Here is a 14,933-nt window from a genome sequence, read left to right on the forward strand (position 1 = left end):
GCAAAGAGATTGAAGAATTATGTGAAGAAAAATGAATTTCGAAGAGAGAGAATAATGGAGGGAAATTGAAAATTTGAGATCTGAAAATTCTGTTTTTGTGAATTATGGTTAGGGTTTGGCTTTTATATGGTGTGCTAATCTCACTGAAATCCAAATTAGGCATTGGTTAAACATGATTAGTGAGAATTGAAGTGTATTGCAAAATTGCAAATTGAACTTGCATGGCCATGTCCCACGTGAGAATCCCATGCAATGACTTGAAAATCACTCAAAATCATCCAATGGTCATGATGGAATGGTTGTTTTGCTTGTATCATAAGCCAAATTTGAATTATGAAAATTCCCTCCAAAATGATCTCTTGAGGAATTATGATCATACACACTTCTCTCATGCATGGCAATGGTTCATTTGAAAAGTATTGGTCATGAGGAGTATTTTGCAAAAAGAATGGACCAAATTGGAGTTTTGTATCAAAAGTTATGTCACTTTGAACTTCCATGCACACCTTGTGATCATTTGGCTATAACTTCTCAACCATTCATCACATGGACATGAAATAGGACTTTTTGGAAAGGGGAGACAAAGATCTACAACTTTCATGTTCACCAAAAATGCATTTGAAACTTCTTTGATGTTGATAAGTCAAGTTTAATGTGGACCAGAAACTTGCCATTTTTGGAAACTTGAAATTACAAGTCATTTTCCATTTTTGGAAACTTTTGCCATGACTTCAAAATCTTCAAGATAGATGATTGAAATGACAAATAGACTTCATTTGAACATGATTGAGGTATTTAAATCATTTCCCCACCTCATAGCCCTCAGTTGACTGCACAGTTGACTTTTTGGTCCTCAGATGACCATGAAATGCCTTGATGAACTTGTGCCTTTATCACTTGATGAAATGGCTTCAAAATGGAACCCTAGCTCATGTAAGCTCAATATAATGATCATGTGGTCCTTATGCCAAGGAAAATATCTCAGCTCTTGCAGAAAGGATGCTCTTGAAGTGCTTGACCTGTGATTGCTTAATGCTACAAAACAAAAATGTTAAATGACATATTTTTGTGCTTTTGGTTAGTGAATAAAACAAGAAAAGAAATGATATACAATACAAGCATGCCTGGTGATCTCAAACCACTCACAAGGAGGTCCCACCCAAAGGGAAAGGAAGCCAAGATGCTCAAAGATCCTTGAGGCTATGCGATGCAATGCTATGATGCCATGAGGGATCTTAAGGATAAAATTGGGGTCTTACAGCTGGCCATAGGTAAAAGTTCTAAAAAGGGTCTTAGGGTCACTAACTCTAGTAAAGGAAAAGATGCTTACGCCGAAAGCACGACGGTCATCAATTCCCTTAAGAGAATCTACCACTAAGTGAGGTTCTCGTACGACCCTAACGAGGTAGGCACCTGGCAGAACAATACTACTCAACCTTTCCTATCTCAAGCAAAAACTCTCAGACTTAGGTAGAGAGTCTTTCGCACAAGGTTTTCTTTGCAATCATTATTGCCTCTAAAATTCTTCGTCATAGAACCAAGGTTTCATACCAACAGACAAACAAATAAAATATGTATAGATTAGCAACAAAAGTAATATATATAGAAAAAATAAATAACAGATAACTCTCCACGTGCATAAAAGAGAAACAATCCAAACTAGGCTAGACTTGCTTTTGGAAAAACCATAGTCCCCAACAGAGTCGCCAGCTGTCACTACCGAGATTTCACGATAATGAAACCGGGGCTAAAGAGATTCCAAAGGGAGGCAAAATCAGAAGAGTCACCACCGAATTTTATTTAGTTTACCTCTATCGAAGAGGCGAGGGGAAATAGTCAAGAAAACCCTCATAAAAGAGACGTGCATAGGAAGCACTAAAAGAGAATAAGGAATCAGTCTCACAACCGAGATTTGGGTTCGGAAGTCGGTTACGCAAGGGGAAGGTATTAGCACCCCTCACGTTCATGGTACTCCAAGGGAACCATTTGGGTTGTTTTTTACGTACATGGGGATTTATCTATCATTGTTTTATTTTTCAAAAGAATGTGTGTGAAAAAGGGGATGTTTTTATTATTATAGTACTCGCCAAGGATTGGGACCCTTGTGCCTATGTATCACTCATTCGGGGATGAGGAATCAGAGCTCTGTAGTTCGGAGTAGAAAATATTTGTGTGTTGGTTGATTTTACCTTTGAGAAAAGGGTTTTCGGGGTGATGTCCTAAGGTTTGAAAATGAGTTTTATGAGTTGTATTATTTTACCTCAAATAAGGGTTTTATGAAAAGAATGTTTGTGATTATATTGTACTAAAGTCTATGGGCGGAGGTGATTATTCTAGACTACAAGCCAAGCGTCTTGCGTACAAAATAATCAGAGTAAGGGTAACATTACTCAATTCTTACTCATTCTCCACCACTTAAGGCTCGTGGAACACAATAATAATGGTAATTTTATTGTATTTTTGAATTTGATTATGAAAATGCCATTTGACGTTGAATCAAGGGTTTGTTTTATTTGATTATGAAATTTGGCCTCTGCAACATGAATACAAAGTAACCAACAAGAAAATAAAGGTTTTCATTGTAAGGTAGCCCAAGAGAAAGCCTTGTGTGTGTAAAAGTGACCTAATTTAAACAAAAGATAATAGTCTTACAAACATGTCCCCCTAACGTGGTGCCATGATGTTATTCTTACAACATGAATTTAAGTTACAAATGAAAATCCAAGTGTTTACAAGGTATCCCAAAAAGTAATGAAAAAGCCTCAAAGCAAAGGTCCTAAGATGAAAATCCTCTAAGTCAAAGGTGATTAAGATTTGAAAGGATATTTTTGGTCTTATCATTTTATCATGTTTTTGTTTTTTTTAATGTTTGATGATAATAAAATAAATAACAAGTAAATAAACATGCATGATGAGTTTGTACAATGATGACGGTAATGAGTACTTGAACATAAATTACAAGGTAATGATATAAAAGTAAATTAAAAGATAATAATGACAATATGACAATAATAATGGTTAGTGAATATAAATGACATAAAAATAAATAACAAGTTAGTATTACCAAAATTACAATAACAAAGATTAATGGTAAACAAAGTTAGTGAAGTATAATTAGTGGTTAGTAATATGTGCAAAACGAACATTTTGGGGACTATTTTTCCATAGGTCAAAAAGACTCAACATATGACACATTAAGGGATAACTTACATTGATGCAAAGTATTGTTGATGATTAAAAAATCAACTAATAATAAATTTGTAACAAAGAAAGTTATACAACCCTAAGTCCATTTATCAATATTTTAATAAATCATGTCACTCAAATAATTATGATTTGTTTTCTTTCTTTTGTTTTTACTTCTTTTTATTTAGCAAGGTAGTAAGAGAGTCAATACGTTAATATAATGTAAAGGATATATGGTTAAGTAATAATGAACATAAATATAAAGTAAATGAAATAAAATGAACAATAAAATAAATTGCAAGGAAATAAAGTTCAATAATATGAATGTTAGAAGTTAGTAATTAGTGGTTAGTAGAATAAGAATAAGAAAATGGATTAGCAAGTTAATGTAAAGAACATGGTTTCATCTATACACCAAATGACTCAAATATGGTTGAAATAGAGGCAATCTATAAATGCATCAAAGTATCATGAATGATCTATTGATCAATCATTAATAGGTTTGAAACATTGAAGATTTAATCAACTCTAAACAACTATGATCATGATCTAATAGACCTCATTAACCAAACAAATGTAACAACAAATCAACAATAAAAGCAAATGATAACAAACACAAAGCAACACTAAAAAAGATGAACAAAAAGGTAATAAGAGCAAAAAATCTTTAAAAAAAGTGTGTAAATCAAAGTTAATCATTTTTTGCAAGCTTGACTCTAAACCCTCTCAAAAAATCAACCAAGAACAACTAACCATTTTTCAATACAAAATAGAACCAAAAAGTTAAAAACGTTTTGGTTACAATCATTACCCAAAAATGTGAAAAAAGCTAGATTGAAATGGTGTTGAGCTTGAATGTGAAGCAAAGGGTTTGCTATGAAAGTATTTATGATGGAAGCTTAGTGAAAGGGATGCGTTGTAAGTGTTAGAGAGTGAGAAGTTTTGGGAGAAAAGGTGAAGTGGAAAAAAGTTGGTGGGGGTGACTTTTGGGAAAGAAAGATTTTTTTTGTTTTGACTTAGGTTTAGAGAAGAGGGTTTGAATGATTTTTTTTCTCTAGAACTTTTGGGGGCTAGGAAGCATGGTAAATGAAGGGAAATAATGTCTCTATTTATAGGGTAAACAATTGGGTAAGTGGGTAAAAAAGAAATCATGTTGTGTAAAGAAACAAAATTAATGTTGCTGTCTGCGTAGGTTAGTCGGTTAACCTAATTTGATTAACCCATTAACACAGCCAAAAATGGCATGGAAAGTCTGCGCATGGTCTGATTAATCGATTAAAATGATTTGGTTAACCCATTAGCCAGACCAAAAATTGCATGGGGAGTCTGAATTATGGTTATGTTAATGGGTTAACCAAATCAGGTTAACCCATTACCCAGACCAAAAATTACATTTTTATTTATTTTCTTAATTTTCTGGTATTTTCTCTATAGCTTTAACCGAAAAAATCCAGTTTTCTCTCAGGTGTAAACACCTTCCTTGATTCCGTGCAATATGCTTTTTGTTATGGATGTTAATGCGATTATGGTGATGGAACAATGAATGTATGTATGTGCAATAGAGCCATGGATTAGATGAAAGTTGTATGGGAGTAGGGTGAATCTTTGGGTATGACAACATCACAGGAACAAACTAGTTTTCTTCATGCAGCTTTATCAACTGCATACAGTGGGAAAACATTCAACTTGGTAATGTCTCGGTGATTATATCAGCAACATTGTGATCTGTTGAAACCTTTAGCACTTGGACTTCTCTACACTTGATTATCCCTCTGACGAAATACATCTTAAGATCGATGTGCTTGATTTTCTCATGATAGACCGAATTCATCGATAGATGTATAACACTTTGACTATCACATTTAACAGTGCTAATTCGACCTTGAAGTTTTAGTTCCTTAGAAAAAACCTTCAAGCCACAATGTTTCTTTCATATCTTTAGTGAGGGCGATATATTCCGCTTCAGTGGTGGATAAGGAAACAACCTTTTGAAGTGTTGCTTTCCAATTAATTTTTGTGCCAAACATAGTAAGCACATATCCATAAATATATTTTCTGGAATCCAAACAACTTGCATAATCATAGTCATCATACCCATCGATATCTGCTTTACTATTTTCACAACATGCTCCACCATAAACCAGGACTCTATTCAGAGACTCATTTATGTACCTTAGAATCCACTTCAATGCTTGCCAATGAGCCTTTCCAGGATTCGCCATGTACCTGCTTACAAGACTTACTACATATGATATGTTGGGTCTAGTACATGCCATATCATAGATCAAAGCACCTACTATGTTAGCAAATGAGATGCTATTCATATAAGCTCTTTCGACCTTAGTAATTGGACACTGGTCTATACTCAGCTTGAATTGAGGGTTTGTCGGAGTCACAACAGGCTTTGAATTCGACAAACCAAACTTGTCAAGAATCTTTCGTAGGTATGTCTCTTGAGATACGTATAATTTTGACTGCTTTCTGTCTCTTCGGATGTTAATCCCAAAATTCCTGGATGCTGCTCCCAGATCCTTCATATTGAACTCCTTATTGAGTTAAGCCTTCACCTTCATTACATCCTCGACATTGTTGCTTGATATGAGAGTATCATCCATATAAAGCAACAAAATAACAAATGAATTTACAGGTCGAAATCTGAAGTAAACACAGTAGTCGAACTGACTTCTAATGAAACCTATGTGTGCCATGAACTTATCAAATATCCTATTACATTGTTAAGGAGATTATTTTAGTCCATATAAAGATCTATTCAGTTTGCACACATAATCTTCCTTACCTTTTTCTGCATACCCTTCAGGTTGCCTCATCAGGATTGTTTCATCTAGATCTCCATACAAGAAAGCAATCTTCACATCCATTTGTTCCAGTTCTAGGTCGAACTGTGCCACTATGGCAAGTAACAATCAAATGGACATGTGCTTCACACCAGGAGAGAACACATCATTAAAGTCAACACCTTCTTTCTAAGTGAAACCCCTTGCGACCATTCTTGCCTTGTATCTCTTCGACGTCACTCGTTCGATACCCTCCTTAACTTTGAAAAACCACTTACAACAGACTAACATGGCTTCATCAGGTTTCTTGATCAGTTCCCAAGTATGGTTATCATGAAGAGACTTCATCTCATCATCCATGGCCTTCACCCAATCAGTCTTATTTCGAATCCTCATAACTTCCTTATAGTTTATAAGCTCTTCATCTAGAATCTCACTTGCAGAGATTAAGGCATAAGCTATGAGATCTGCATACCCAAGTCTTTGAGGTGGCTTCACGAATCTTCTCGGCCTAACTCTTGCTAACAAGTAGTCATTGATAATTTCCTCATCTTCCTCAGTATCTTCAGCATCTTTTACTTCTTCTTCAACTTGATCTTGGATACACAATTCAGTATCGACATGCTCCACCTGAACATGAATCTCTTCTTATTCCAACTCTTCTTTAGAGATCTTAGTACTTCGAACAACGTCATAAGTTTTCTTAAGTGTCATCTCAACTTCATTGAAAATTATATCTCGACTGGTGATTCACCTCCTGGGACCTGGCTCTAGGCACCATAGCCTATAAGCTTTGTCTCTTTCAGGGTATCTCACGAACATGCATCTTAGAGATCTATGTTCGACATTGTCTTTCCTAAGGTGAGCATAGGCTATGCATCAAAATACTTTAAGTTTATCGAGATCTAGTGGACATCCCAACCAAATTTATTCAGGTGTCTTCATATCTAACATAGTCGAAGGACATTTATTTATCAGATATGTTACTGTCGAAACAGCCTCTGCCCAAAACACCTTCTTTAACCTAGCACTAGTCAACATGCATCTAACTCTTTCTAAAATGGTTCAATTAAACCTTTCAGCCAAACCAAGATGGGGAGTACCTGCAGTAGTTTTGTGCCTTGCAATACCAGAGGCTGCATAAAAACTGTCAAACACCTCATTTCAAAATTCAAGGTCATTGTCGGTTCTCAACCTCTTGACCTTTCTGCCAGTCTGATTTCGACCAGAACCTTCCAACTTTTGAAGTTCTTATTCTTTTTATGCTTAGACTTATGAACGAATACCCATAACTTTCTGGAATAATCATCAACTACGGATAGAAAATATCTTGCTCCTGAATGTGATGGACATCTTGTATGCCCCCAAAGATCAGCATGGATGTAATCAAGGGATCCCGGTGTTCTTTGTTTGCCTTTATTTACCTCCACTCTACAAGATTTTCCAAGTACATAGATTTCACAAAACTTCATATTTTCGACTTTGTCTCCACCAAGTAGATTTTATTTCCCCAATTCAACCAGACCCCATTCACTGACATGACCCAATCTCATGTGCCAAATTTCTGTCTTCGACAAAGGTTTCGTGGATGTAACATCTGCAAAACCACTAACAACTTCAGGTTCAAGGGTATACAAGCCTTGCTTCTTCCCCCCTTATATGACTTCCTTCTACCCCTTCATGACTTTTAGAATATTTTTCTCTCCTTGGAAAACATATCCTTTCTTTTCGGATTCACCAAGAGAAATCAAATTTCTCTTCAAATCAGGTACATACCTGACTTCATTCAACAACCTCATTGACTCATCATGGAGCTTAAATCTTACAGATCCAACACCTGCAATCTTGCAAGCTTTATTGTTTCCAAGCAATACAAATCCACCAACTTGATCACAAAGTTCGTCGAATAAGTCTTTGTTTGGAGTCATGTGATAAGTGCAACCTGAATCAATAATCCACTCTTTACTTGAGTTGCCGCTTGTAACTACAAGAACATCAGATAAGTCGAAATCATCTTGAACAATGGTTGTGTTACCATTATCCTTACCACTATGATCTTTCAGGCATCCATGGCATATTTTTCTTGTATGACCCTCCTTCTTATAGTGTTAACATCGAATACCAGATGCATCACCACTATAAGACTTATGTTGACTTTTACCCTTCTTCTTGTCTAACTTTCCATCTCTCTTTGTGATTTTTCCTTAACCGACAGACCTTCACCAGTCGAAGATGGTTTGTGCTCCTTTCGTTCATTCAAATCCTTAGAGTACAAGCTGATTGAAATTCTTCAAAGGTCATAGACTCTTTTCCATACAAGAGAGTTTCTTTGAAGTGAGCATGTGTTTTGGGCAAAGCACACAATAGTAACAACGTTTGATATTCATTCTCAATTTCTACATCGATATTTTCAAGATCAAGAATCAGCTTGTTGAACATATCCAGCTTATCATCCAAAACTTTTTCTTCACTCATCTTGAATGAAAACAAAGCTTGCTTCAGGTAGAAGCGATTGACCAATGATTTGGTCATGTACAAACTTTCAAGTTTCTCCCAAAGACCGGATGTAATCGTCTCTTTTGATACCTGTCGAAGAACCTTATCACCAAGGCTCAATAAGATGGTGTTGTGGGCTTTCTCTATCGTAGTCTTTTTTCTTTATCCTTTAATGCAACGTCCACGGTTGTGGCTCCCTTCAATGCTTCTAAACAACCCTGCTAAAATAGCATGGCTTTCATCTTCAAGCGCCACAGATCGAAACCGTTCACTCCGATGAACTTTTCAATCTCATACTTTATTGATGACATCTTCTCCATTCTCACCGCTCCAATTTGTTGTGAAAAAGATGCCGAAATTACAAAGTATAATTGGTTTCATGTAAGAAACCTACACGGGTCGAAAAGAAGTAAATAATAAGAACATAATAAAATATGTTATAAATTGTTATTCTTTACTTTCTCTTTGAAACAAGATTACAAGTGTTACAGGATAACAAATAACCTCTCTCACCCTAATTAGGATTTACGCTACGCAATGATGAGAGACTAGTATGTTATTTATAAGAAAACTAACATACTAAACTAATGGGCTTTTACACACATACCCATTACACAAGCTAACTTAGAGAACAAGCTAACTTAAACAATTGAGCATAACAAACAGACCCAATTCAACATGCTAACAATCCTAGCATACTTACAGCATGTGAACAAATTTCGACGACATGCTAAGGTCCTATCGAATCATCGAACCAAAAAATTATCATTCGATCATACTAGAGTTCGATCCAATATCTCACAAAAAAATTAAAGGAGGTAGAATGAATAATTCAATGAAAGCTTGACATGTATAACAATAACACTACGCCAAAAAGGTTTTTTAACAGCGCATCTTAGACAGCGCTTTTAAAAGAAAGCGCTGTCTAAGGTTAAGATAAAAATAAAGCGCTGAAAATGTTCCAAGAAAATAATGAAAGCGCTTTTAAATATAGACCTTAGACAGCGCTTTTGATAAAGCGCTGTCTAAAGTCTTTAAATTTTAAAAAAAAATTAAAACCAAAAGCGCTGTCTAAGGGGGGTTTAGAAAGCGCTTTTGGAAAGCGCTGTCTAAGGCATACCTTAGAAAGCGCTTTCCACAAAAGCGCTGTCTAAGCTCTAATTAAAATAAAATTTCAGGATTGTATTTTCGTTCTCAGTACGTATTTTTGTTTTCCCTCTTCTTCACTCACCTCTCAGACACCCAAAACACATTTTTTCAGCGCAACGTTCGAAAACCCTATTCACCTCCGCCGTCACCCAAACAAGCAACCGCCGCCGTTTCCGCCACCGCACTCCTCATCTCAACAATCTCAACAATCTCAACCCTATTTTGTGTGTACTGTATTCCATTGTTTTACACTGTTCCTGTTTTACCTGCAATGTTCCATTGTTTACTGTATGTTTTAATATCATTATATATTGTTCAGGCCAACGCCAAGGCAAAGTTTGACGAAACTGTTGAAGCACATATAAAACCGGGCATCGATTCCAAGCGAACAGAACTGGTATGTTTCAAGATACTTCTTTTTATTTTTTATTGTTTTTCTTGTGTTTGTGTGTTTTTTCTGAGCATATAAAATGCATGTACTCAGGTGGCATATAAGATGTTTTTCTTTGTCTGTACTATATATATTTATATACTCACCAATGCCTACTACAACACGTATGATTACTCTTTACAGGAAAAAATGACTCAAAAACACATGAATTTGTAAGAATATGTTACTGTTTGCTCAGAATTGTTGCATCATACTAGTAACTCTTGCACCCTTTCAAAACTTAGGGGATTTGTACCTATGTTCATGCATTATTAGAAGAGTTTGAGAGAGTAATAATAGCACCAAAAAATTCAACTAAAACAGACAAATTAATAGTTATAGTCTTAGGTTTTTGCTTGTAAATCATGATTTGTCGGTAATACACTCCAAAATATAATGGTTGTTTGTTGTTGCTCATATGGGGGCAGGGACTAACTAGGGATTGTTCTGGGTAGAAGTAGTACTCCATGTGTCAAATATTAAATGATTTATTTATAAAGATTGAAAATATATGGAAATTTAGTTAAGAGTAAAGAAGATCAGTTAGTATTTTATTTTACAATAAAATATTTTTATAAGTAAGTTGCTTATTATTGAATGGACCTTGATTGACTGCAGTTAACAAAACAAAATATAACAGTCAAAAATAATAATTATTCAATTTAGATATAATGTTTTAAATAAAATCTCTACTTTTGAATTATGTATTAAGTATTAAAGTTGGTATATTGGCGTATCGGATACGTTATTGAAGTTTATATTAACATTGGTTATGTATAGGTTTTTGAAGTTTAAAATGAATTAAAGCTTATAATTGTTAGGATATTCAAAGATACTACCTTAGTTATGTATTTTCGTCTGGATTAATTGTTTACTTTAATAAGTAGGAAAACCATGGATAAAACATGGATCTGTGCCGATCGAATGACCAAAGAGTACGAGAGTGGGGTTTTGGAATTCGTTAAGTATGCTGTTCAACACGCTGAAAACCCCAGACGAATGCATTGTCCTTTCTTGCGTTGTTGTTATATTGGTAAGGTTGACGCACATGGATTGAAATCGCATTTGCTGAGGCATGGAATTGATCAAAGTTATCAGTGTTGGATATTTCATGGTGAGAAAATTAACGAGAATGTTGAATCGAGTGGAAAAAGTAATACGACCTATGCTTCATACGACAAAGACATGGAAACATACGATTGTGATCGAGTTGAAGAGATTGTAGAAGCACTGGAAGAAGATCTTCATGATTGTCCTGAAATGTTTGAGAGGATGGTAAGCGATGCAGAGAAACCGTTGTACAAAGGTTGCACTAAATTCTCAAGACTTTCTGCGGTATTAAAGTTGTACAACTTAAAGGCGGGCAATGGATGGTCGGATAAAAGTTTCACAGAGTTGTTGGCCCTTATGAGAGAAATGCTACCGGATGATAATGTTCTTCCTAATCGAACCTATGAGGCAAAAAAAATGTTGTGCTCTATTGGCATGAGCTATGATAAGATACATGCTTGTCCTAACGATTGCATTTTGTTTCGTAACGAATATGCAATGTTAACTGAGTGCCCTAAATGCGGTTTGTCTCGATATAAGAAAAGATTATCTCCCGCAAAAGTCTTATGGTATTTTCCGATAATTCCGAGATTTAGGCGCATGTTTCGTAGTGAAACCGATGCAAGACATCTTACTTGGCATGCAGATGAAAGAATTATTGATGGAAAGTATCGGCATCCGGCTGATTCACCACAGTGGTCGAAGATTGATAATGATTATCCTGAGTTTGGATCAGAAGCAAGAAACCTTCGATTGGCATTATCTACTGATGGAATGAACCCACATGGTCTTCAAAGTATCTCACATACCACATGGCCTGTGATTCTTATGATTTATAACCTACCTCCGTGGCTATGTATGAAGCGTAAGTACATGATGTTATCTATGTTAATCTCTGGGCCTAAACAACCAGGGAATGACATAGACGTATACTTGACACCTCTGATCGAAGATTTAAAGATTTTGTGGGAGAACGGTGTGGAGGTTTATGATGGATATAGGAAAGAAAGTTTCAATTTGAGGGCGATGTTGTTTGGCACAATTAATGATTTTCCAGCATACGGGAATCTATCTGGGTATAGCATTAAAGGTCAACGTGCGTGTCCTGTTTGTGAAGACGGAACCGATACGATTCGATTGGAACTTTGCCAGAAGAATGTGTTTCTCGGTCATCGTAGATTCTTACATTCTAAACATCACTACCGTGGGTGGAGAAAAGCATTCAATGGAGACACCGAACATCGTAGAGCTCCACCCGCATTGTCAGGTGAACAAGTTTTTGAAAAGGTGAAAGATGTGCGTACTGAGTTTGGCAAGCCTTTTGCACATAAGATTGTGAAAGGTGGGTGGAAGAAAAGGTCGATATTTTTTGAATTGCCATATTGGAAGTCTTTGTACGTGAGACATTTTCTCGATGTTATGCATATTGAAAAAAACGTATTTGAAAGTGTTATCGGTACATTACTCAATATAAAAGGCAAGTCTAAGGATGGCCTTAAAGCAAGGGAGGACATGTTAAAAATGGGAATGAGAACTGAATTAGCACCCGTGAAGAAAGGAAGACGAACATATCTACCACCTGCTGCTTTTACTTTATCTAGAAAGGAGAAAAAAAATTTGTGTAAGTCTCTGAGTGAAGTTAAGGTTCCAGAAGGATACTCATCTGATATCAGAAGACTTGTTTCTATGAAAGACCTCAAGTTGAAGAATTTGAAGACACATGATTGCCATGTTATAATGGAACATTTTCTACCGATAGGTATACGTTCTATTTTGCCAGAAAAAGTAAGAAGTGCCATAACTAAATTGTGTTTTTTCTTTAGGTCAATTTGTAGTAAGGTGATCGATCCCGAGATCTTACCAACACTACAAAAAGAGATTGTAATTACCTTGTGTGAGCTTGAAATGTATTTTCCTCCGTCTTTTTTTGACATAATGGTTCATTTAGTTGTTCATCTTGTGAAAGAGACACAGTTGTGTGGACCAGCTTATATGAGATGGATGTACCCTGCTGAACGGTATATGAAAATATTAAAAGGGTACGTGAAATCCCGAAGTCGACCAGAGTGTTGTATTGTTGAACGATACATTGTTGAAGAAGCTGTTGAGTTTTGTACTGAATATTTGTCTAACGTTCAATCGATTGGACTCCCCAGAGCTCAGATTTTCGACAAAATGGAAGGTAAAAAATTAATTGGGAATAAAATTGTGACAATATCAAGGGATGAACGGGATCAAGTTCATTTGTATGTTCTGCACAATAATAATGAGGTTGAGCCATATGTTGAAATGCACAAGGATGTACTCCGAAGGTTAAATCCGAACAGAAATGAAAATTGGATAGTTATAGAGCACAATCAAAGTTTCATACAATGGTTGAAGGATCATATTTATTTGAAGCGCTCTTCAGATCCTTCTTCGGTAACAGAAAGGTTGAGATGTTTGGCATATGGTCCAAGTTTGCATGTGTTTTCTCATAGCGCGTATTCAATTAATGGATACACATTTTATACCAAAGAACAAGATGATAAGAGTACTATGCAAAATAGTGGTGTCACCGTGCTAGCTGAAGCAATGCATATATCAAGTATGAAGGACTTAAACCCCAAATATGCAAATTTTTCATATTTTGGAGTTATTGAGCACATTTGGGTGTTTGATTACGAGAAGTTTCAGATTCCCATATTTGGTTGCAAGTGGGTGAATAGTAGTGGCATACGAATGGATAAGTCTGGATTTTTGCAAGTTGATCTTACTAGGGTGGGGTACAAAGATGAACCTTTTATTCTAGCATCTCAAGCTAAACAAGTGTTCTATGTGAATGACCCGAAGAGTACAAAATGGTCTATAGTGCTTTTCTCTAACAAAGTGACTGATGATAGCGGTGACGATCAATGTGATATTGATGTTGAGAATGAGTCATGCATTAGACGGAATGAGTTGAATAGAAATGATGAAGTTGAGGATCTTATACCGGATGAGTCATATATAAGAAACGATCATAATGAGGGAATTTGGATCAATTCATCCGTACGCATTGCTAAGAAACAAGTGATTAATATTCCAACAAAGAAAAGAAAGAGATGTTGATGCACTGAGGAGAGAAAGAGAGGCTAGCGCCTCAACGGTATACAGAGATGCTTCGGACAAAAACAGTATCAACTGTACCTTTCAGCCGAACATTCCAGAGGTAATTACATATAATTGTCTTAAATTGAACTATTTGCTTAAATTATGTATTTGACATATATACACATTAACGATTTCTTGTTATTATTGGTTTTAGGGCATTTCCCATTGTCAGCTGTATTTGTCGTCACCATACTATCGGATGGTTGGCAAGGGAAAAGTGCATAACGTTAGCGGAGTATTACTCCACACTAGAGAGCTCCCTGCTGGATGTTTGAAGGTATCAGTTGATATTGCAGTTGAGCCGAATGCAGCATTACCATATCCTAGCGATGATTCGGATGCAACAACGGTGCACGAAGCAGTAGGTTCGTTTGTTGCATGGCCGACAAACCTCATATGCGTAGGATATGAGGTATGCTTAAAACTTATGTTAACTTTAATGTGTATATTCAAAGTTTAAAATTTATGCTTAAAATTTTACTTACATATTTTCCTTGGTTATGTTAAATAGACTCCCACAAAATCCAAATCAAAAGAAAATGAGGTTAGCAATGCCACCGCACAACAAAAAAAGGAGGTTAGCAACGCCTCCGCACGGGTAAAAAGTTCTGGTGCTAAGAAGACCGTAGCTAGGAAAAAACCTACCGCCAAGTATAGGTCGTGCCTCAGGACATTTATAGAGATGACCGATATAC

Source organism: Lathyrus oleraceus, chromosome 5 (genome assembly GCF_024323335.1).
Source record: "Lathyrus oleraceus cultivar Zhongwan6 chromosome 5, CAAS_Psat_ZW6_1.0, whole genome shotgun sequence".
Classification (NCBI taxonomy): Eukaryota; Viridiplantae; Streptophyta; class Magnoliopsida; order Fabales; family Fabaceae; genus Lathyrus; species Lathyrus oleraceus.